The sequence below is a fragment of the Zootermopsis nevadensis genome, unplaced genomic scaffold, assembly GCF_977971745.1.
Source record: "Zootermopsis nevadensis isolate Lab colony 2312 unplaced genomic scaffold, Znev_1.0 Znev_ptg000027l, whole genome shotgun sequence".
NCBI lineage: Eukaryota > Metazoa > Arthropoda > Insecta > Blattodea > Termopsidae > Zootermopsis > Zootermopsis nevadensis.
This window is the reverse complement of record NW_028259159.1, coordinates 6,563,805-6,585,711: the sequence shown is the minus strand read 5'-3', so window position 1 is coordinate 6,585,711 and position 21,907 is coordinate 6,563,805. Positions and strand designations below refer to the sequence as shown.

The 21,907-nt window shown below is 43.2% G+C and overlaps 1 protein-coding gene across 3 annotated transcripts in view; it reads right to left on the bottom strand.

Annotated features, from left to right (window-relative positions):
- The window catches only part of Tlk (Tousled-like kinase), an 81,094-nt gene that overhangs the window by 30,127 nt on the left and 29,060 nt on the right, over positions 1-21,907 (bottom strand). The gene's annotated exons all lie outside the window — the stretch shown is intronic.

The window sequence follows — 21,907 nt, the reverse complement described above, 5'->3', positions numbered from 1 at the left end:
AAACGGGGAAGAAGAACGTGTTACCAAAACTGGTTATGTTTATAGCTTTGCAGACGTATCTTTGGTATCAAGAGAAAGTTAACTCGTACATGTGATGGCAGGCCACATCCTGGCGAAAACAGGTTATTATTATTATTATTATTTAGTGTTCTGTCTGACGACAGGTCCATATGAACAGGATCCTTCCATCCTTTTCTCGGACTGGGACCTGTTCATATACGTTCTTGGCAGATGATCCAGAAGTGGTTTGCCATTGCCTTCTTCTGTGTGTGAATGGAGTAATTGTTGGGATGCCACGGAGAAACCGGGGAAGCCCCCGGAGGAAAACTCCGTGTTGCCTAGACCATGGCCTTGCCCAACACAAGTTATAAATTCGGGCACCGCCGGGAATCGAACCCGAGACCCCAAGATTACAAGGCCAGCGTTCTAACCGCTAGACCACCTCATCTTAATATCATTTAGTGTTCTGTCTGACGACAGGTCCATATGAACAGGATCCTTCCATCCTTTTCTCGGACTGGGACCTGTTCATATACGTTCTTGGCAGATGATCCAGAAGTGGTTTGCCATTGCCTTCTTCTGTGTGTGAATGGAGTAATTGTTGGGATGCCACGGAGGAAAACTCCGTGTTGCCTAGACCACGGCCTTGCCCAACACAAGTTATAAATTCGGGCACCGCCTGGAATCGAACCCGAGACCCCCAGGATTACTAGGCCAGCGTTCTAACCGCTAGACCACCGTGGCGGTACAAACAATTAACTTAAAACCAGCGAAATTTGAACGAAAAATCACAAAAATGTATAATATATGCATAATAACATTGCCAGCGATAGTAACATGACGTGGAAGTTTATGTCTGAGAGCCTTTTATTAAGTTGAAATTCTGTCCACCTGCGTTTGCATGACCACTGCCGTGAACGCCTTAAATTGTGTCCTATCATCAGACAAGCGAACATTTGGCTTGACGCTTTCAGTTGCTAAGAATGTACAGGTCCACACAGTATCCCGGCAGGTGAGCGGGGGCGACCGAGAAACACCAGGACATACCTTCCAAGACAGTAGGCCTCTGGGCCCAATATTCGATATTAGTGTTATAAACACTAGGCTGAGACATTCCGCGAACGAGATTTTGTGTTGGTGGTGATGGAACATTCGGATTCCGTAAAAAGGATAATAAACTGGCAGGGACCATATCAACTGGCGTTATCGTGTGCGATAGTGTCTTCAACCTAACCTAACCTAACCTAACCTAACCCGTGACGTAAAACGCGTATTCCACAACCATCGCGTTTTGAAACACATAGCTTCGAGATGATAGATTAAACGTGACATTATTACACTGCATTACAAACTCTGCAAATATGCGACAGATACAACCAGGATGATCGAACAAAGAATAATAACATGAGTTGGACAGTGAGAAATGCGTATGGACCTTGGTCTCAAAAAAAATAAAAAAACTCATGAAGAAGAAACATCACCATGACAACATAGGCATAGTTTATCAGTGTGCGGGCTGAAAATGTCTAATAGCAATGTATCCCATAATGGTGCGGAATTGCCTTGACCACCTATATATAAACTTGTAGTTCGTTAACCATTATAACACGCGGTAATTATATGTACCACCTGTTTTTAACATTAAATAACTACATGTAGAATACAGAGTATACTACATATGGGCTTCCTATAATGATCAGAATAAAAATCGAACACTATTTCGTCAAATATCATTAACCAAATGATGTTTGTAATGGTAAAATGTTGTGTTTTCTTTGAGGTAAGAACTGAATCCTTAAATGCTATGCATACGATCTTGGAGCTTCAAAGGGTGAACGTAGATAATACGATGAAATGAGGAGATGCGATACAGCGCGGTGTGTGGACCCCAATGCACGGTGTAACAAAATCAATACGTGCAACCGATAACATCCGATTGACACTTTTGCCAATCTGAAGCAGCTCTTTTTTCCGTCCCGGTGCAATAGCCACTGACCTCAAGTCCCCGCCCTGCAGCATCACCACATAAACTGCCAAACTCAACAGCGCCTACCACACGAAGCCCGATTCCACGTCTCGTATTTTTAGGTGTTCATTTACGCAATACGCAAAAAAAGAGAGATGCGTTGGTCGATTGACTGTCCCGACTTGTTTCCTGTTGGCTGGTTAGGACGAAAGGTTTCACATAACGATGATCTTAATGATTATTACATGGCACCTAGTATCGTAAGGCTAGTGAAATTTAGAGTTGACTGTACCTGTAGCTCGTATCCTTGGAAACGAGAAAAAGAGTACAGAGCTTTCCAGGGAAAACAAGGATCTCACTACGATGTGATATCAGCGTTCTTCTCCTACGCTGTGAAAAAAACGTATCAACTCCACTATCAAGTCACAGTATTGTTTATGGGAATACTCTGGAAATGTACCACCGGAAGGTAGATAAGATGGAAGGATAATATTAAAATGCATATTAGGCATGTAGACTGTGGGGATGGTACTTGGAACAAGGTCAGTACCGTGTCCAATGATGGACCTCGCTATTACCGCTGCGGTAACCTTCGCTTTACAGTTAGTCGAGTTAGTTAATTTGCGATGTTGCATCGTGTGGTACAGGTTATGTTAGGTTACGTGCTTTAACTGTATGTTTCTCTTCAGTGGGATGCGGAAGACCTGCCTGCATAGTTTTCACCTTGAGGAAGTTTTAAATAAACAAAATGACGTTAAAGAAAGATCAATTTGGACGGCGAGCGCCAGAGAGCAGGGCGACCCAACAGTCGCGGCTGTAATGTTGGTTGCCGGTGTCAGGGGGTTGAGTGAGTCACTGTTAACAGAGCTGGAAACTTTCCAGACATTCAGTAAAACACCAAGCGCTGCGCCAACTGTAGACACGCCGCCGAGGTGTTTCGATTTCACCACTAATGTCTCAGCTCCCGCATCACCACACGCTCGCTTACAGACGCCCAATGCCCTATAATTTCACACTTCTGTTAATTTTACCGTTACGAAGTATGTAAGAAACTTGTTCTACATGAGCATACCCTAAACACGGGAAGGTGAGTTGTCATGGTTACAGACAAAATGGACCTCTTAATGACTATATACAGAGTGTTCCAGGTCAGAGCTGTTAGGAAAAGCAGCCACTTGTTTTCCGACGTCCTTTAAATTTTATTGACTTCCTACTGAACGTCGTGCACAAGTGGTTAGCACTCCTTCGTGCTCGGGAGGTCCCAGGTTCAAATCTCGCCCCGGAGACAGACTATTCTAATTTTGTTCGTGGCTATTTCAATGTCTCCAGACACATGTAAGCCACGCCCTTTCCAATTCATTATCCAACAACCATCCCTTAAACCGGACTGTGCATAATCTTAGCAGCTGAAAACGTAATTAATCCTTTAATGACCAGAGGTATTGTTATATGCTAATTACTTTAACATTCAGTAGCTAAGACGTTTACTCATATAATACTTTTGTGGGTATCTGGTAGATACTGACTGACATTTCAGAGGTGCTTACTCCCTCTATCAACAAGGCGATAACGCATTGGCTGGGCCAAATGTCGGGCAGTGTAGCAGTTAGAACAGCACGTGGACATACAAACGACTTTTGCTTCATAATCCACGTAAAATTCATACGCCATTCTCTCGCCCGCATAAACAAATCTCAAGAGACGAGGATTGAGAAAAGAAGTAACAATACATTTTATTGTCTCAAGATGGCACGAGAACTTCTAACGCATTTATGACATATCGTTACCATAAGACTTCTCTGCATCAAAGTAACTTTTATAACCGCACACAACAGAGACACTAAATTTGTCAGATCTGATACAGAAACTTATCTGTAATATCCGGATCGTTTCAGTTGCTAAACAAAACATGGAGCTGGTTGATTTAAGTTACTGACAGTCTTGAAACGAGAAAATTAAGAAGTCACAGAAGGAAACGATGGGCAGGGAACCGGAGGTTTTCTAAAATGGGGGCATGAATTTAACACGAACTGCAACACACATTAATAACACGAGGCAAGAAACGGAAAACGCAAGCTTACAGCGCTAACGCAGATCAAACCCGTCTCATAAAAAACAAGTGAATGTACTGATCCAAGGAATTTCACTCTCAGTTTACTGCAAAACACAATTCCGTTTGTTAGTATATTCCGTCTATGAGTCGGCGTAACTCAGTCGGTATAGAGACTGGGCGACTGGGGTTCGATCCCCGACAGCGTAACCTATGCCACCAAACCGGCTCTGGGGGCCCACCCAGCCTCCTCTACAATGGGTACCGGGGTCCTTTCCCCCGGGGGTAAAGCACGGCCGGGGCGTGATGCTGACCACTCACCCCCATCTAGTGCCGAGGTCAAGGAAGAGAGGAGCTATGCCTCCACTCACCCCAAACGCCTACATGGCGTACAGCGGGACAGCATTACTTTACTTTTTAGTATATTCTGTCTTACGGTAACATTTCCGCCGTTAAAATGTCACCAAGTTAACTATAATTTCTCAGAGATGGCAGGAGATGTCTTTAACTACGCTTGCTGTACAATAAACTCAGATAAATAAATTGTTAACCTGTGACCGATATATCTCGTGCATAGCATCTAAAATGTTAGAAACTGCACGTTACCTTGATTCAGTCGAGATTTGGGTGTTGGGGGGGGGGGGGGGGATTACCAAGTAACCAAACCATCACAAAACCCCACACTTATTTTGATAGCCTATCGCCTTCCTGCCTTTCTCATGGATATAATAAAACGTTTCGACTTTACAAAGGAAACTACGCTATCGACTGGAAACCGATCCATCCTACCACATGCATCTTCAGTGTCGTAAGAACTGGAAACTCTACACTTCCACCCGCAGATATTTCAAGTAAACTACCACTCAATTTACACAGATAAGTCTCTGTAAGTTACCATTAAAACTACAAACGGTATACTGTAAAAAAAAATAATTACTTAGGACGAAAATAAATGGTGTACACAACCGTTGCTGTGCGATTTATATTTCTGAAATATTTCCTGTAAGCCTTTGATGCACGAAGTCCACAGAGACACGCAGGTCTGACACAGTTACTCTACAGTTTCGGTAGATGGCACTAAAACCTCATAAATGCTAATTTTATGAGTGACTGTTCTGAAACACGGTGAGTTTATGAGCTTCAGATAACCAGGTCAGTGTGCTATCTTCCTTTCAACTACTTGTTACTATAGATACGAGGCACAAACAAACAAACAGCTGACTTTCGTATGAGTATTGTTCCAAAGGTTCTCTCCTTCATACGTGATTCGAGAAACAACACGTTGTGTGAAGAGACTGTACACTTGAAACGTGCAGTCTAATCTCCACCACTTCACAGTGACAAGGCGTTCTTTGCATTTTTACATACCTCACTGGCTTTTAATATTAACTTATTACTGATGCTAATCGTGTACCTCTAAAATTAACATATATTTCTACTTAATATCATATAGTGTGTAAACTCAATTACTCAAATTGGCACGATGTCTCTCAGAGACAGACTGAACACTATCAAAAATTTGCGAGCGTAGTTGTCGTACCTGACAACTACGCTCATTAATCCACACTGTGACGTCATATTTCTACAAGATTAATTTCAGTGTTTCCCTTCCGCCTAAAACGGCTAGACTTCCCCTTTTTTGGGGGGTTTTCCGATTAAATTTCTACACGCATTTATCGTGAGCAAACACCAGTCCCTGGTGCCTTTACATGCGATCAGACGACACAGCGAAACGCGATTTCAAACACAGCTCCTGCTGTGTCATCCTTGTCCCCTGATCTCTTCCCAGTGCGTGGCCAAATTCCTTCAACACTGCTCTCACTGCGGCGTTCACATTTTTACATGCCCCCCCTCCCCCCCCCCCAATATCTGCTCCCAATTTGCCATTTTTACACCCTCCTTCAAATTCCTTAACTCTGTCCCTTCAGAAAGCTGTGATAGACAATGTGATTTCATTATCATCCATTCTCCCATTCAACCCAGCATCCTTCCTCACGACGCCTTCTTTTAAATCTTCTTCACAGTTTCGCGATCTCTGGTTTAACCCCCCTTCATAGGTTACCAGTTATTCTGACGAAACTCTTATATTGGATTTTTCCGTAAACCGATCGAAGACACAGCAAGGGCTCTAATTATTATGTTGATGTTTATTTATTTAGTGTTCTGTCTGACGACAGGTCCATATGAACAGGATCCTTCCATCCTTTTCTCGGACTGGGACCTGTTCATATACGTTCTTGGCAGATGATCCAGAAGTGGTTTGCCATTGCCTTCTTCTGTGTGTGAATGGAGTAATTGTTGGGATGCCACGGAGGAAAACTCCGTGTTGCCTAGACCACGGCCTTGCCCAACACAAGTTATAAATTCGGGCACCGCCGGGAATCGAACCCGAGACCCCAGGATTACAAGGCTAGTGTTCTAACCGCTAGACCACCGTGGCGGTTAGAATAATAGATAGAATATTAAAGATCGTGTGACTGTTTTGCATAAACTACTTCCAACAGTTGCCAAGACAACGTTGTTAAGGCATTTTCGATCTTATGGGATGTGCGAAGGTTGTGGTTTGGCTTAAACTATTTTTACCGTTGTCATGGCAATGCTGTTCCTTGGACTTGTGGTATACTGACCATAAAACCAAAATGGCCATGACCCATACTGTCTCTAGTGTGTGAAGTTCTTGGCGGGTTATTCTTCTCGTAAATGGAAATATACTAGTGTTTTCCAAAGCAGAAAAAGTGTAAAAAATACATTCGACGTGAGGACAAAAGCCTCTTTGCTTTAATAACAACGTGTTTCCATAACAAGGCAACAACCGCCTTGTATCTAGATCAGGGGCTGCTTCACGAACAGAACGACGCCACCCCCACCCCTGGAAGGCAGAGCTTGATTTCCGGCCGCTTAAGGGAGGATGTCACCACGGACTCGGAACCGATCCAAGCGGGTGTTTAAAATCCACTCATGTGAAGAGGAAAGGCGTGCTCCAGTTTCTTTTACGTTCTGCATCTCTCAACAATCCTCAAGTTCATTTACTACAGGTTGAAATTCGTTTTAAGCAAAATTTTAAAAATTAAGCTTTTACATCTTAGTATGACAAAAATTTTATATTAAAAGCGCCAATTTCTTTTTGTACGGCGAACCCTTTGGGGGGGGGGGGGAACCACAGACCAAAATTTCGATTACAGGTTAAAGTAAAGTTGGAAAATCACTAAGTAAGTTTCAGAGTGCTCGCGTCTGATTATTATTTTTTTTTAAAAAAAATCACACAATTACTTTACACGAATGCCCACGTGCGTTCCTGCGGGCTCCGAGGTTACTGAGTGGGGAATTGTGGTTACCATGGTTACTAATATTACCTTAACTATAGGTCAAAGTACAAATTCTGGGGAACGAAATTTTTACTCTCTTCAAGGTATCTTTAAAACCAAAATAGGAGTTACAAGGTCATCGCCCCGTCCAAAACCAGGTCTATCAAATGATCTCCGTACTTGAGGTTTTTGAGACCAATTTTTTGTATCTAATTATTACCCCCCCCCCCCCCGTCATTCGTGTTACGTATCCCACACATGCGAAATTTTCTTTCACCGAACCACTCTTAACAATATCAGACAAAATACACGAATTATGACGCTCCACATTTTTCAATTTGCTCTTTTATATCTAAATTTCTTCTCAGCGCCCTTTTCTCAAACGCCATCTTGTGCTCTTCCCTCGAAGCGAGTGACAAAGTTTCATGCCAACACAAGAACAACAGGTCAAATTATCTTTAGTACTTAGACAGAAGACGGTAATAAGAACGATTCTGCCAACATAAAGATAGTAAATATCCCCATCTTTTAATATTAATAACATTTAGATTAACATATCTAAGCAGGCCTACTTGAACTGTGCAATGATCCTGACGAATTTAATAACCATTATTTTGTCTCGTATTCAAATGATGTCCTCTGGGTTGTAGCGCCGTGTAGTCTGGTACAAGTTTACCGACGTTTCAGACGTACTTGCTGCCACCATCTTCAGTGCGATAAATGACGGGTGTCACTGAATGTGGAGGCAGCAAATAACTCTGAAACGTCGGCAAACTTCTACCAGTGTACACTGCGCGACAACCCACAAGACAGCCATCTTCCGATCTCTGTAATGGTGAAGTGTTCTGTTTTCTTTGCGGTACGGACTGACTCTTCCAAAAAAAAAAAAAAATTAGACGATGTTCGGTTTCAAAGGTTCAGCGAAAAGATGGGCAATAAGTGAACAAAAATTCAATTTTGGGGTGAATAAAAATAAGGTCTCAAGATTTAAGAGAAATTCACTCAGCAGTGGCAAGCCGTGAACTGTATCCTGTTACTTGCATCTTGCCCTGTTTGGCTTGACCTTTCAGAGACGTGTGTGTTTGGATCTGGCGACAAGCGAGCATCGATCCACTGCATCAAGAAGACATGTCGGCTCGGCGGCCAAGCTGCCCCCCCCCCCCCCACCACCCTAAACCCCGCTACCTTCACTCTCTTTACATATTGGCGAAAATCAGGTCTCCCTGATGTTTAACGATGAGTTCATCTCAACTGATGCTCACGTGACAGATGAAAGCTTTGGGGCGTAGCCTATACCAGTAAATGACGAGATGCACTCTGGCGGGGAAACACTGAAACTATTTAACACAAGTTTCTTTTATTTAAATTAATTAGAAGCATACGACATTGTATGCAAGACCTGACGATACATCCGAGTACATCTCCCATACCAAAGCTGAATTATTTATTTAACTGAACGTAAACATTTATGTAGTGTCTCAGATTAAGATAATTTTAATCAGTATAGGTCAACAGCCATTTTACTGAGCTAAATCGGCGTCCATGCGTATATAAACACAAATAAATAAATAAGTAGGTAAACAACACACATAATTAGAGGCACGGAGAGAAATAATTCCGAGTTATAAAGAGATGTTGTTCAACGATGAGCTGATGCTCACATATCGCGCAAACCTCCGAGCTGCCAACAACCCTCTCCTGCCCTCAGCCCCACACCGCCTCTTCGGCTATTCTGACCATATATAGACATTGCACGATGTATCTTCTCATCACGACTTAGAACGTGTATATCAGGGAAACACACAATCACGGTAATAAAAATGGATCTTATGTTATTATTTCTGACAATCTGGAGATCGTGTCCGGGGGGGGGGGGAAGATTTTGTTTTGACGGGTGATGACGAATCTTGGATCAGCTGTGTCGCGACCACAATCATAATCAATACTACCACCGGTGCTTAACCCCTTCCATGAAACGCTTGAAATATCTCGCTTAGAAGCAATGGTAAATTTAGTATCTACTTCCTTGGTATTTGAGAAGCGTTACTGAAGTGTCCCGCCATCTCTCAACAGTTAAAGCGAACTATTCGTGATTTTTTTTTTCAACAACACATACCAAGCGTTACCATGGAAATGACACCTCAAGAAACTTTAACACAGCGTTACTAAGCACACAAACGAAGAAATACATTAACGCCTGATCTTAAACGAGTCTAGTGGAAAATAAATTTGGTGAAAAAAAACTCTGGGAGACATAAGACAACGGGGAAAATGCAGAAAATTGCATGACTGGAGTCTCGCCAATTTCCATCGGTCCACTGATGTTTGTGTGACCGATTACGGACACTTTGAAATGAAACCCAGGGCAAACGCTTCATTCCGCCCACTGTTCCTGTTTCAGCAGTTTCCCCGGGCTCAAAGAGACTTAAATGTATCTACAAACGTATATAAGGATCTCTTTATGTCTCTCATCACATCACATTCCCTCCTTGATAACGGAGGCACAGAAAGTCTTCGAAACGTCGGATGTTCACTTCGCGGCTGATGGTCCAAAAAGATTCAGTTGCAGTCGAAAGCTCAGTTGGCTGGGAAAAAAAATTACCAATAATATGTCGTCCTTTCACTCTCAACTAAGATTGTTTCTAAAGTTCGCCATATTGACCACAAACCTTGGGGCACGCTGTCTGCGCGAACGGGAAACTTCTACCTGTGTCTACTTTATGGGACCTCGGGGAAGTGGGGGGGGGGGGGGGGGGGCGATGTCCTCATACTCAGTCGCTGTTAATTAGGTTTAACATGAACCGCCAATTAATAACTTAATTTCTTAATCACAACTGATATTTTAGCTACATAATTTACGATTAATAATTTAAATTTCGTCGAATAATCGGTTGATTCTTAAATTTATTATTAAAACGACTCATTAATCGCCGAATAATCGATAGATTCAGTAACCACCGATTAATCTGTTAATCCGTCGGAACACCAGCTTAAATTGTTAAGTTCAGCAATGGCTGATTAACGCATACAGGAAAATCCCTTTCGACTTCACGGCAATGTTCGCCGAGCCATCTTCATTTATGAATTCGGCCGAGGGGGGAGACACGTGAGACGTCATGCAGTAAAGAACGGACGGCTATTTCAACAAATGGAGATGTCCAGTGGCTTATAATAAGGCGGCCGGCTCCATACGCTCACCCTATCACTCCTGTCTGATCCACCCACAATTCCTGACCAACAGCATCACAGGCAGGACCTCTCCCACGATCGATATCGAATATGCAGTCTGCCTCATAATTCTACGTAACACTTCTAGAAGTCGCTGTGGTCAAAACGCGTCACGTAATAGGAAACTGGCTGATTCCGAAACACCACGAGGCGCCCGCCAACAAACCAGCGAGCTTCAAAGGAACGTACTCTTAAAACCCGAACTATTTTTTTTACTTTTTCCGGAGATAAGGATTAGCTCTATCTAGTGGGCCCAATTGAGTAGGAACCTGAAGACGGAGATAGAGCCCCATCTCCGAAACGTCGCCTCACGATTTATATTTCATTTACTAGACGATGGATAATATCCAAGAAAATTTTTATTCAAATAACTCATCACCATCGTCAAGAACTTTTAGATTTGATATTATCTGAAGGATTCTAAACCCCCCCCCCCCCCCCCCCCGGGCCGCAAACCTCGTAGTTCGGTTTGTGTGACTCATTTCATGATACGCTGGAACTGAGTAACTGAATAAAACCATGACCCCATCCCCTATATGGACGGTATCTGAACCGATATTTGAACCCGGATAATATGTGAGAAGAGAAACTGAATCAACCGATAACACGCCCCGGGACAGAGCAAAAGGTAGCGCGTCCTGGTAATGGTACGAGTGGTGTCCCGAGTTACCACGCGTGCACCTTGCAACACCGTCCTGTAGAGTGTAGAGCAACAGCCTTATTGCTAATTCCACTTAATGGACGCAGATAAACGTGGGGGGGGGGGGGGAATTCCGCCGTACTTCAAGTTCCTGAAGGCTACGTCTGATCGAACGTAATTCAGAACCAGGTGCGAAGATGGCGAATGTTTCCCAGTCCGCGTAGCAAAATTAAATGCTGTATTTATAGACAACAGAAGTAGCGGAGCCCTAACCCAGCCATACCTGCAGTCAAACGATCCTGAAGCGCATCTTATTTGTTCTTAATTACCGATATAAATAACGTCGAATGATAGGATGACCAGTAAGTAATTGATTGGAAATTATATGGAAGGGCCGTCGCTGGTCTAATTAGCATATGAGGACAGCACGTCTGAATATCGTAACCCAGTACACGTGAATATGAGATTATTTTGTACGATTTGAGGTTCTCAAGGCGGTGAGTCTGAAGATAGTTCCGGGCTACAGCACCGTGTAGTCTGATTGAAGTTCACCGACGTTTCAGAGGCCCTTGCTGCCTCCATCATCAGGGAGAAGACTCAGAGGACAGCCGCCTGAAATTACTTTACTGAACAGCCTATGTCGGTCTACAAGCCGATAACCTAATGATATACAAGCAGAGCAGGTAGCAACGAAATCCTCGCCTCCTATTGGCTGACAGCGGGGTGGCTCACCCTAAGAGCGATTCACCCGAGTCTTGGATTACAAAAACGGACGATGCAGAAACTAAACTCGCTGAAATTCGTGTACACCGACCAGCGGTTAGTCGAACATACACGTGCATATTACATCAGAATGTTCAGAAATTTCTTCCGTAAAGAAAAAAATTCCAAATGGACGGGGAGAAGGGGTTGTTCTTAGTAACGCCGAGAGGGATTTAAGGACATTAGCAATGACAACGCAGGCACGTTCGTCCGAAACGTCAGTTATCTACCTTCGAGTCCCCACGGAGTCACAACACAGAATACCAAAGTCTAATAAGGGCGACCAAATGCCCCACCTGCATATGCAACCAGTCGTCTGCATTTGTATGTGTTTCGTATTATTCTCAGTGTAAACAGCGATTATTTCCTTAAACAGCGTTAACCAGTCGATCTTTGTAATGGTGAAGTGTTGTGTTTTCTTCGCGGTACGGTCTAAATTCTTATATAATATTATTTTACACGAGCTTCAGCTTCAAATGGTTACAGATGTAAGAGAAATCGTTCCGCGCTGAGTTTAAACCTGAACGTCATCTTAGTTAATTCCTGCCACGTAAGACCAATTCCTATTACAAAACCAGAACGTTAAAGTTAAAACACGGTTCGTCACCGGAATCACTAGTCTTCATAAACCTCACTGCAATATGAATGAGAGAAGCTGTGAAGTGTAAGCTAATGGCTTCATACTGATGGTTGGGCGTGAGACGTGGGTACGCTTTTGTGGTCATATTACAGCTGTCTGACTTATCGGTAATCGAACCCAAGTCATCCGTGAAGTGACAAGGTTTCGGGATGCCGTGCATTTTGAGCGCTCGTCATATTCTTCACACTGGGGACTGGATACAAAGCGCCACAAAGAATGGTCGACAACGGTGGACCCAAGCAAACAACCAAGAGATTCTCTGTTTACACTGAGAATATTACGAACCATTTGGAACTTTAAAAAACGGAATTACTTATTGTTGATGCAGACATAATATTACCCAATGGGCTTCAAAGTGTTTCAGAAATTATGAGCAATCTCATTATCAATACAAAGACATCCAGACTAAAGCGAGGGTGGTACTGAAGATAGACTTCCACGAAATGAATTCCAGCAAAGTTTCTAAGTACGAAACGACGTCGGATACGAGCGTATGACGAAAGAAGCCGACCAAACGCCAGTCATTAAAGGTTACTGGCGTATCTGCCTTCCTTCTTTCACAGAATTTGTCGGGATGTCAGACGTCGTATAGCAAGAAGCGAATTAGTATAATTTTATTTATTTATTACTTCAATATTACTCCTTTCTATCTTCCAATTTCTCTGTATTAATGTTATTACATTGTAGTGATCTTTATTTTATTCCAACTTCCATATGACAACTGAGATTCTCACTTCAGCACTGAAGATGGAGGCACTACGCTCTTCCGAAACGTAGGTGTATATCTACAAAGCCACACGGCGTTACAATCACGAATTTTCCTGTCGAAATGCGGAATCTTAAATTCAACTGATCTGTCCAACGACGTTTTCAAAAGTGCACGCTTTAGGTACCTGTAGTAGGTTCAATAAAGATCAGGTGCAGGCTTAAATGGTGTAAGTTATTTGTAAACGCACAGTAAATGAAGCTGGAATTTCTGACCCAGAAAGCCGTTCCGTTATGGAAAGGTTGCCAAAAAGCTTGTGCCAGCCACGCACCTGGACATGACTTAGACACGCCAACTTCCTTAACCCTTTGAAGCCGAAGATCGTCTGAATATTATTTATGAATTCAGTCCGTACCGCGAAGAAAACACTACACCTCACCATTACGAAAATCAGCTGGTTAACCCTTTGAAGCCGAAGCTCGTCTTCATAATATTTACGAATCCAGACCGTACCGCGAAGAAAACACTTCACTTAACCATTAGAAGTCGAATTAGGCGGTACCACATAAGATTTAACAAAAGAACATCCCGGTCGAAGCCTTAAGAGACACGACGAGGTTCTGGGCATTGGACGACCGGACATCACAGCTCGTGAAAAAAAATACCCAATACGTTGTGTACTTTCGATTTTCTGACGTGCATTTCACACGTATGGCGACGTTACAGGACTCCACTCGTGCCTTCCGGCGATAGGCTGCTATCAAAGTAGATGATACGAAATTACTTTCTTACTTCTGATATCGCTTCACTGTGGTTACAATCGAACCCGGAACCTTTACAATACCAAGCTACATAGAACGATGATCACCTGAATTAAAAGGGCCGGTGCAGATATGGTTATTGAGGTAGGGATCAGAGTTTATTATAAAAATTTTGCATTCTTTCACCTAGGAAACAGGTGAAATGCCACGCACCACAGAATCATCTGGTGGGGGAGGACTAATCCGGGAGATATTCTGCCGTGATCAACTCTGAACAGAGTAAATACAAATTCGCACACTTTCTAAGAGACTGGTAGCTGATAACCAACCACACAAGCACGTAACAAGTGCGATGTATGGAACCTCGTTTCACCCGGATGTGTTCGTGTTGCGCTTACATAACGCCTAGTCCAAAAAAAAAAAACATTCTCTTAGCGCAGTGACTAATCTCGCCACGGTGGTCTAGCGGTTAGGACGCTGGCCTTATAATCCTGGGGTCCCGGGTTCGATTCCCAGCGGTGCCCGAATTTATAACTTGTGTTGGGCAAGGCCGTGGTCCAGGCAACACGGAGTTTTCCTCCGGGGGCTTCCCCGGTTTCTCCGTGGCATCCCAACAATTACTCCATTCACACACAGAAGAAGGCAATGGCAAACCACTTCTGGATCATCTGCCAAGAACGTATATGAACAGGTCCCAGTCCAAGAAAAAGATGGAAGGATCCTGTTCATATGGACCTGTCCTCAGACAGAACACTACAAAAAGAAAGAAGTGACTAATCTAAGGGCTGGACAACCGGGGTTCAATTACCGGCATAGCAGAATTTTTCTCTTCGTCATGATATTCCGGATCGTCTCCGGGGGCCCACTCACCCAGCATTCTTGTACGCAGTGGGCACATTTCCTTAGGAGCAAAGCAAGGAAGGCGTGAAGTGATCTATACCTCCACTTCCCCACACGCCTGCGTGTTGTGATGCTTAGTTAAGCACCATAGAGAACTTCACCAAGTACGAGTTGAGGTTATCACGTCGTTGAGGACTAAGTTGGGTTGCGTTCTGGACTGGATTCAAGTGCCTCGGGATTGGATTCAGTGGCGGGCTGTTGTGAACGCGGTAATGAACCTTCGTGTTCCATAAGAGGCAGGTAATTTCTTGAGCAGCTGAATACTAAAAGACATTTACAGATACACACAGCATCACTGAGTGGGCGAATGAGTCAGGTAGTTGATCGTAATAACTACATTCAATCAAATAACGCCGAACCAAAACGAATAGAGATTACTCTCGGCTGGTCTACGTTAAGTCAGCAAGTATCATTTGGTCCAGCGTGCAATACAGACGACGGTGGCCTTGAAGACATAGCAGCAGCAGCTCTATCTGCACTTGGTGTTACTTTGCTCCGAACAATCCCAACGCTACGTGACGTCGCTTCTGATACAACCAACACACGATTGAGCTAGATATGATATTATATTAAGACCATTACATCAATGCGTAATTTTATCTTTTCGCTGCATCTGCTAACCCAATTACAGTGTTCGCGAACACAAACCAAACCAAGTACTTCAGCAACACGATTACAGAAAATACACACCCACCAGTCTACTACATGATAAATACCAAAAAAATAATTAAGGTACTGATGATGATGATGATGATTTTAAAAAAAATATATGGAAAATAAATGTTTTCAGCAACGGAAGAAAATTTCAGGCAAAGTGAAACAGTGGTTACCTATTATAACATTCGTGGAATCAGTGGTAGCGAGGTGGAGGTTTAAAATCGGACGTACTATTATATAAAATGAATAAAACGGCTTCTATATCGAACATCTGCGACATCGTACAGAAGTCTTTCATGTAATCAACAGAAAGAAAGCGCGTTTCCTGATTAAATTCCGCGGAGAGGTCAATCCGAGGATGGTGGTCGCTCTGGAACAGTATTGGGTTCGTCATCGTCTTTTCAAACAAGCCAGTCCTAGCGGTCGATACGGGCTTACTTGTAAAACTCTTGCTTTGCAGCTGGTCCAGGGGGGCTCAGGGGTGAAGCAACTGCCCCCCCGACACGTCCCACACCAAGACATCCGTGCCTTTCCTCAGTTCGTCCGGCCAGTCGCTGATATATCGACGTATCAGAAGCCGGTGTGTGTTCAACTGGTTTGTTCGCTACGTGCTGTGTTCGGAACCATAGAGACTACAATTTTTTGTACGAGTCTTTCACGTTAATTTCATACGGCTAAATTAACGAAACTTTTGCTTCACTGTAATACGAGGCGCGTCCTCAAAGTAAGTTTCCCACTCGTCCCACAGCTAGCAAACCTTATATTGCGCGAAGCGACTGTGCGTACGTGATAGAGCAATGACGTAGCATGTCGCATACACTAACGGCACTTCCCGCGTTCTCACAGTAGCATCGTTGCAGCTGTTGAAGATGGAGGTTCTTATTCCAGCTCCCGCCGACTGTGAAGTGCGGTCAGTGATAACGCTAGGCCGCACACGGCTCGACGGACAGCAAGTCTCCTGCAGGAGTTCAGCTGGGAGGTGTTTAATCATTCACCCTACAGCCCGGACCTCGCTCCCAGTGATTTCCATCTTTTCCTACACCTCAAGAAATTCCTGTCCGGTCAGCGTCAGCGTTTTGAGAATGACAGAGAGGCGGAGATGGTTGTCACACAGTGGTTCCAATCCCAGGCGGCAGACTTCTACGACACAGGTATTCAAAAGTTGGTCCCACGGTATGACAAATGTCTCAATTCCGGTGGCGAATATGTTGAAAAATAGCTGGACACTTGCTGTATCTGTTGCAATAAATATTTCCATGAAATTGTGTTTTGTTTCTGTAAACGGCCCCAGGGAAACTTACTTTGAGGACGCGCCTCGTATGTTTAACGACTTACGCTAACTGGTTTCTGAATCGTCTACATGCACTAGCTAATACTTCCTACACAAAGACCAGACTAGATCGGTGGTAAGCACAAGGGGGCAGTAGCAATTAGAAAATAAACATCCTTTAATTATGGATTTATTTACTGTTATCACGTCTGCGATAAACCAGCATCACCGTCAATATAGAACGCGGAATGTCAACTCGAAATCAGAACGCAGCCTTCAACACCTGGTAATTGTTAAATTTGACGGTGCGTACAGCCGCCGCTCTCTTCAAGCATTAAACAAGATAAAAACGTTCAAGATCTTAAGAATGAGACAAAACAGGTAATGATTTCAGTTCGGTCTTGACAGACGCCAAGAGGCACATTCCCAAACTGCCTGCGAGCGAACTACCAACCCTTGCCAGTCCTCTGCATCTTCTCTCCCCGCTACCAATCGGAAGTTTACGGATTCACCCCACTTCAGACGATATTTTTCACAGGTTCCATTACTTATTTACTCTGGACAGGGATGTCCAAGACACGACGATGTCGACGACCCTAGGAATGGAGCCAAGTCAATCTTATTTCGGGCTCACTCACTCACGAGCAACCTGTGGGCAGTGCAAAATACGGCCCGCGACACAGTCCGGCCAACGGCTACTTTTGTATGTTAACAAAATGGACCTTAATGAATGTTTGCTCTCTCATGCGTAGTATGAAGAGTGTTTCAATTGTCTAAATGATAATTAAAAATCTATATTAGACAACATTCACGTTTTTAGGGGTCCCGGTACAAAGTACTTAACTACATCGACAAAAGGGTACGAGAAATTCATGTGAAGCCCACTCCAACCTCAAAAATACACGCAATGTTAAACGAGTATTAAAACGGTATACTAGTTGAGAAATTGTGACTTATTTCATTCTAGGTTGGCCGAAAATGCAACACATCTACTTCAAAGGAATGTTCAGAAAAATATGTGGAAACTTAATCAATTTTTAAACAGTTAATTTTCCGCCACTGTGGTTTATATAATGGAGAATGAATGTCTGCCTCCAAGGCTGTTTAATAATACATATCCGCAGGTAAAACTGGCGCCGTAGAATGTTTTCAAGGCGCGTCCTCAAAAAATCCATGGAAGACGCCGGTCTGTATGAAATAATTGTAAGAAATTCCCGCCTTCTACGCAATCCGAATGTCCAATATCGTGTTCACAAGATCCCACGACCGGTCCCTATCCTAAGCCATAAGAATCCAATTACACCGCTCAAAAGCAAACCTGGAGATCACCCCTTGTCAGTCGTCCTTCAGTTAACCTCCACATCTGGAGAGAATCTCGTCTATCTGTAACCCGAAGACGCGTGACAAGGGATGGACCCACTAAACGGCTAGTAACCTGTCAATATCGGAATCTGCAAGTGGACAGACACAGGCGTAATGGCGAAGTGTTGTGTTTTCTTTGCGGTACGGACCGAATTCTTAAATATTAGTTAAGACGAGCTTCGTGCTTCACATAATACTGCACTCCTTACAAACGTAACAGGGAAAGATATACCGCTCGAGGCACACTGCGGTAAACAGGACGATAATATTAAAACAGATTTTAAACAAGGTTCGCGTGCCTGAATTGTATTCAAATGGCTCTGGACAGTCCCGTGGCTGCCTCTTATGAACCTTCGCGTTTTATAAGAGAAGGCAAATGACCTCACTCGCTCGGCGACCATCAGCTTCTGAAGGAGGACTCTTATCATATTAATTCTTACAACCACGTATTCAGTAGCAAAAGACTTCAAAATGGCAGTCAATAAATATTACAGGGACGAGTAAAATTCAGCAATGCTCAGGCCGCCTGCTCGTGAAATGGAGCCCGTTCTGCCACATCAGACACGATAATGAGCACAGTTGAGGGGATTCCCGGACTTTAATTACGCTACATTTAAAACGTAAGAGGGAGGAATGTGTCACAAGATGGTGTGTGAAGCGGTGGCACTCATGCTGCAGCTTAATCAAGACTCCCCTCCTACATCTAGATATTTCACTACAGGCGGAGTGTGCGTTGGGTTGCATACCCAGAAGGATAGTGAATTTAATTTCCACGGAACGGGACCTAGAAATTTTCAAACATCTTAATTTTCCTCTGGAGGCATTTTTTTTTAATATAGCGAGACTTAATTTCGCCGGAAGGACGGATTTTGAATATGAAAAGACTTCTGACATTCGACCTAAGAGAAGTTTTAAATATCACAGAACGTTCACAAGTTGCTTATGTAAGATTGAAATGTTTCGTATTATCCTCGCTTTACCTGACGTATGATGGAAGTACAATATTAAAACTGAGCTTAAAGATATGGGGTATGAAGGTGATTATTGGATTCATCTGGCTTGGGACAGGGTTCAGTGTCGAGTTCTTGTGAACAAGACAATGAACACTTGGGGTTTACAGAAGATGAGAAATTTTACCAGCTGAGCAAACTATCCGCTTACTGACAAGTACTCTGCTCTGCGCAGTGACTGAGCGATAAGGTATGAAGTTTCTAAGGGGTATTTCGACAGCATTTCAAGTGACTATGAGACTAACGATGCAATTCCGACTACCACTTCCGTGATAATGGAATTTCTACACTTGTTCTTATTACCAATGACGTACCCGTTCGCAGTTAATGCGTCAATGACGTGTTATCAGATTGGTTAAGTCTCGTAGGTACGACCCAGTTATGCGTCATTCCGAGCCGACGAACGTTTCATGTTCACTACCGATGTCGACAACTACTGACAAGCGGAATCAATCGGTACTGTCGCTAATGCGATGCCGTGGGATATGGACTGGAAGACGGGGGGTTCGATTCGCGGAGAGAACAGTACTTGTCATGGCAACAGCGTTTAGGGACTGGTCTATACCTCAGGAAAATTTCTGCGAGGACAACGGCATCTCAGCAGCCACAGACAACAAAATTATGGAGTTTATCCTCCGCTCCACTATACGAATGGTACAAAAATCTCACTTTTTATCACAAATTATCCAGGCAACGGGAAAGTGTCAAAGGAAAAAACCGAAATTCAGTCTACCGACAGATAATGTAACCATGGAAACAGAATTTAAATACGTCAGTCTTGCTAACTGTCGCCGAAAAAACAAGTGTTATTCGACTTTTTTCACTGTCTGAAACAAAAAATACCACAAAAACAGTTTTCTTCTCAAGCTGCCAAAAGCATGGTTCATATAACATGTGCCTTAAATATCGACGCAAATTAACAACACAGCAGTATTATATAAGCTGTTGATCTCCACGATATTTTGGGAATTTTTAGGTCACCCGATCTTTGGGCTAGAGTTCAAAATGGGGGTTACTGAAATGCGAACCAGGTATACTCTTTAACAGTTGTCATTTACGTAGCCGGAACTTCTGTGACAATCGTTTTCAAACGTAAGAACCAATTTCGTATAGGATTTATAAATATACATAATCAAATAGTATCCCAGTAGGTGACTAAGGCGGGAAGAGCTTGAAACAAGGCCTGTAATGAATCAATCAATCCCTCCGTCAACGGAGTGGAGAGGCACACAACTAGCAGATTCTCCACGCTTTAATGAGGAAACTTTTAAACATCACAGATAAAAAATTACAGCACAGGGAAATTGGTATTGAGTTAGGTCAAACACAGAACGACAATACAAAGCAAGAGGATAGGTAAGAAAATGGAGAGACATAAAGAACACACGGAGGAAAAATATAAATACATAAGAAGGAAATAAAGGAGACAAAACGAAAGGAAAAGACACAAGGAAGGGAACACATGAATATAAAAGCAAACGAAGGCAACTACAGTAGTTAATGCCGACAGCAAGTAGGCTGTACGGCGAAATAAACTGTGGCGAAACGGCCTTCTTCAGGGCACTGACCCAGAATTCACGTGGAAGGACTAAATCAACTGATGAAACGCGTAAGAATGTTCAGTGCATCGTAAAAGGCTCAAACCAGGGCAGACGCGTTAAATTTCCAATGCCACTCAGGATACAGTAATCGTGATCAAACCTGAAGAAACAGACAGGTTCTAAGCCACGGACAGAGATGGGCGGACAATATCATAAATGGTCTTCGAGACAGGGGTGTGGAGTCGGTACTAAAATCTCTGACACCGACTCCTTCATAAAAGCTCAATATGTGTTAAAAAGGGTAAACTTACTAAAGTGGTAACTGGCACCTTAAGAGATTTCGTCGTCACCACCACGTGAATCATCAGCCTACTTTTTATACTTATAAAATATATTTAAATATACGTCTAATGTTTATTGCAGAAATCGATTGATTTGTACAGAGTTCTTATTCTTAACCCTTTGAAGCCATAGAGAGAGAGAGAGAAAGAGGAAATTGGTGGGGGAGAAGTGAGAGACACTTCGATATCTGGGGGGGAGAAAGAGCATCTTATAGCTAGAAGGTCCCCAGGCAATGCCCGCTCGTCCTTCTGTTAAGGATAAAGTAAGAGTGAAGGCGTTAGTGTGATGATTGGCATAAAAGACGGAATTGTGAAATTTTGTATTAGAGAAAGCTGAGACTATTAATTTGGAAGTTTAATACAAAATTTAGAAGTTCCTACTGAGGGGAGGGGGTAAATTTTGACGGCGTTAAGGGGTGGTAAATTTTGATTAATTTAAGTCGGGAGGGCTGCATGAGAAGCTTGCAGTGGCAACTTGGAACTTGAGAACCATCTTTGAAGCCGAAGCTCGTCTAAATAGCATTTAAGAATCCAGTCCGTACCGCGAAGAAAACACAACACTTCACTGGTTGACGCTGTTTAAGGAAATAATCGATGCTTATTCTGAGAACAATCCGAAACCCTTACATACAAAACGAAGAGTTATTAACCGTGTGAAGCAGGTGGTACATATAGTTACCACTGGGTCTTAAAGTACCAGAACCAAAGTTACAAAGCTTTATTCCCGAACCACGTGGCTCAACGCGTCGTTGAATCTCCCTAAAAGCG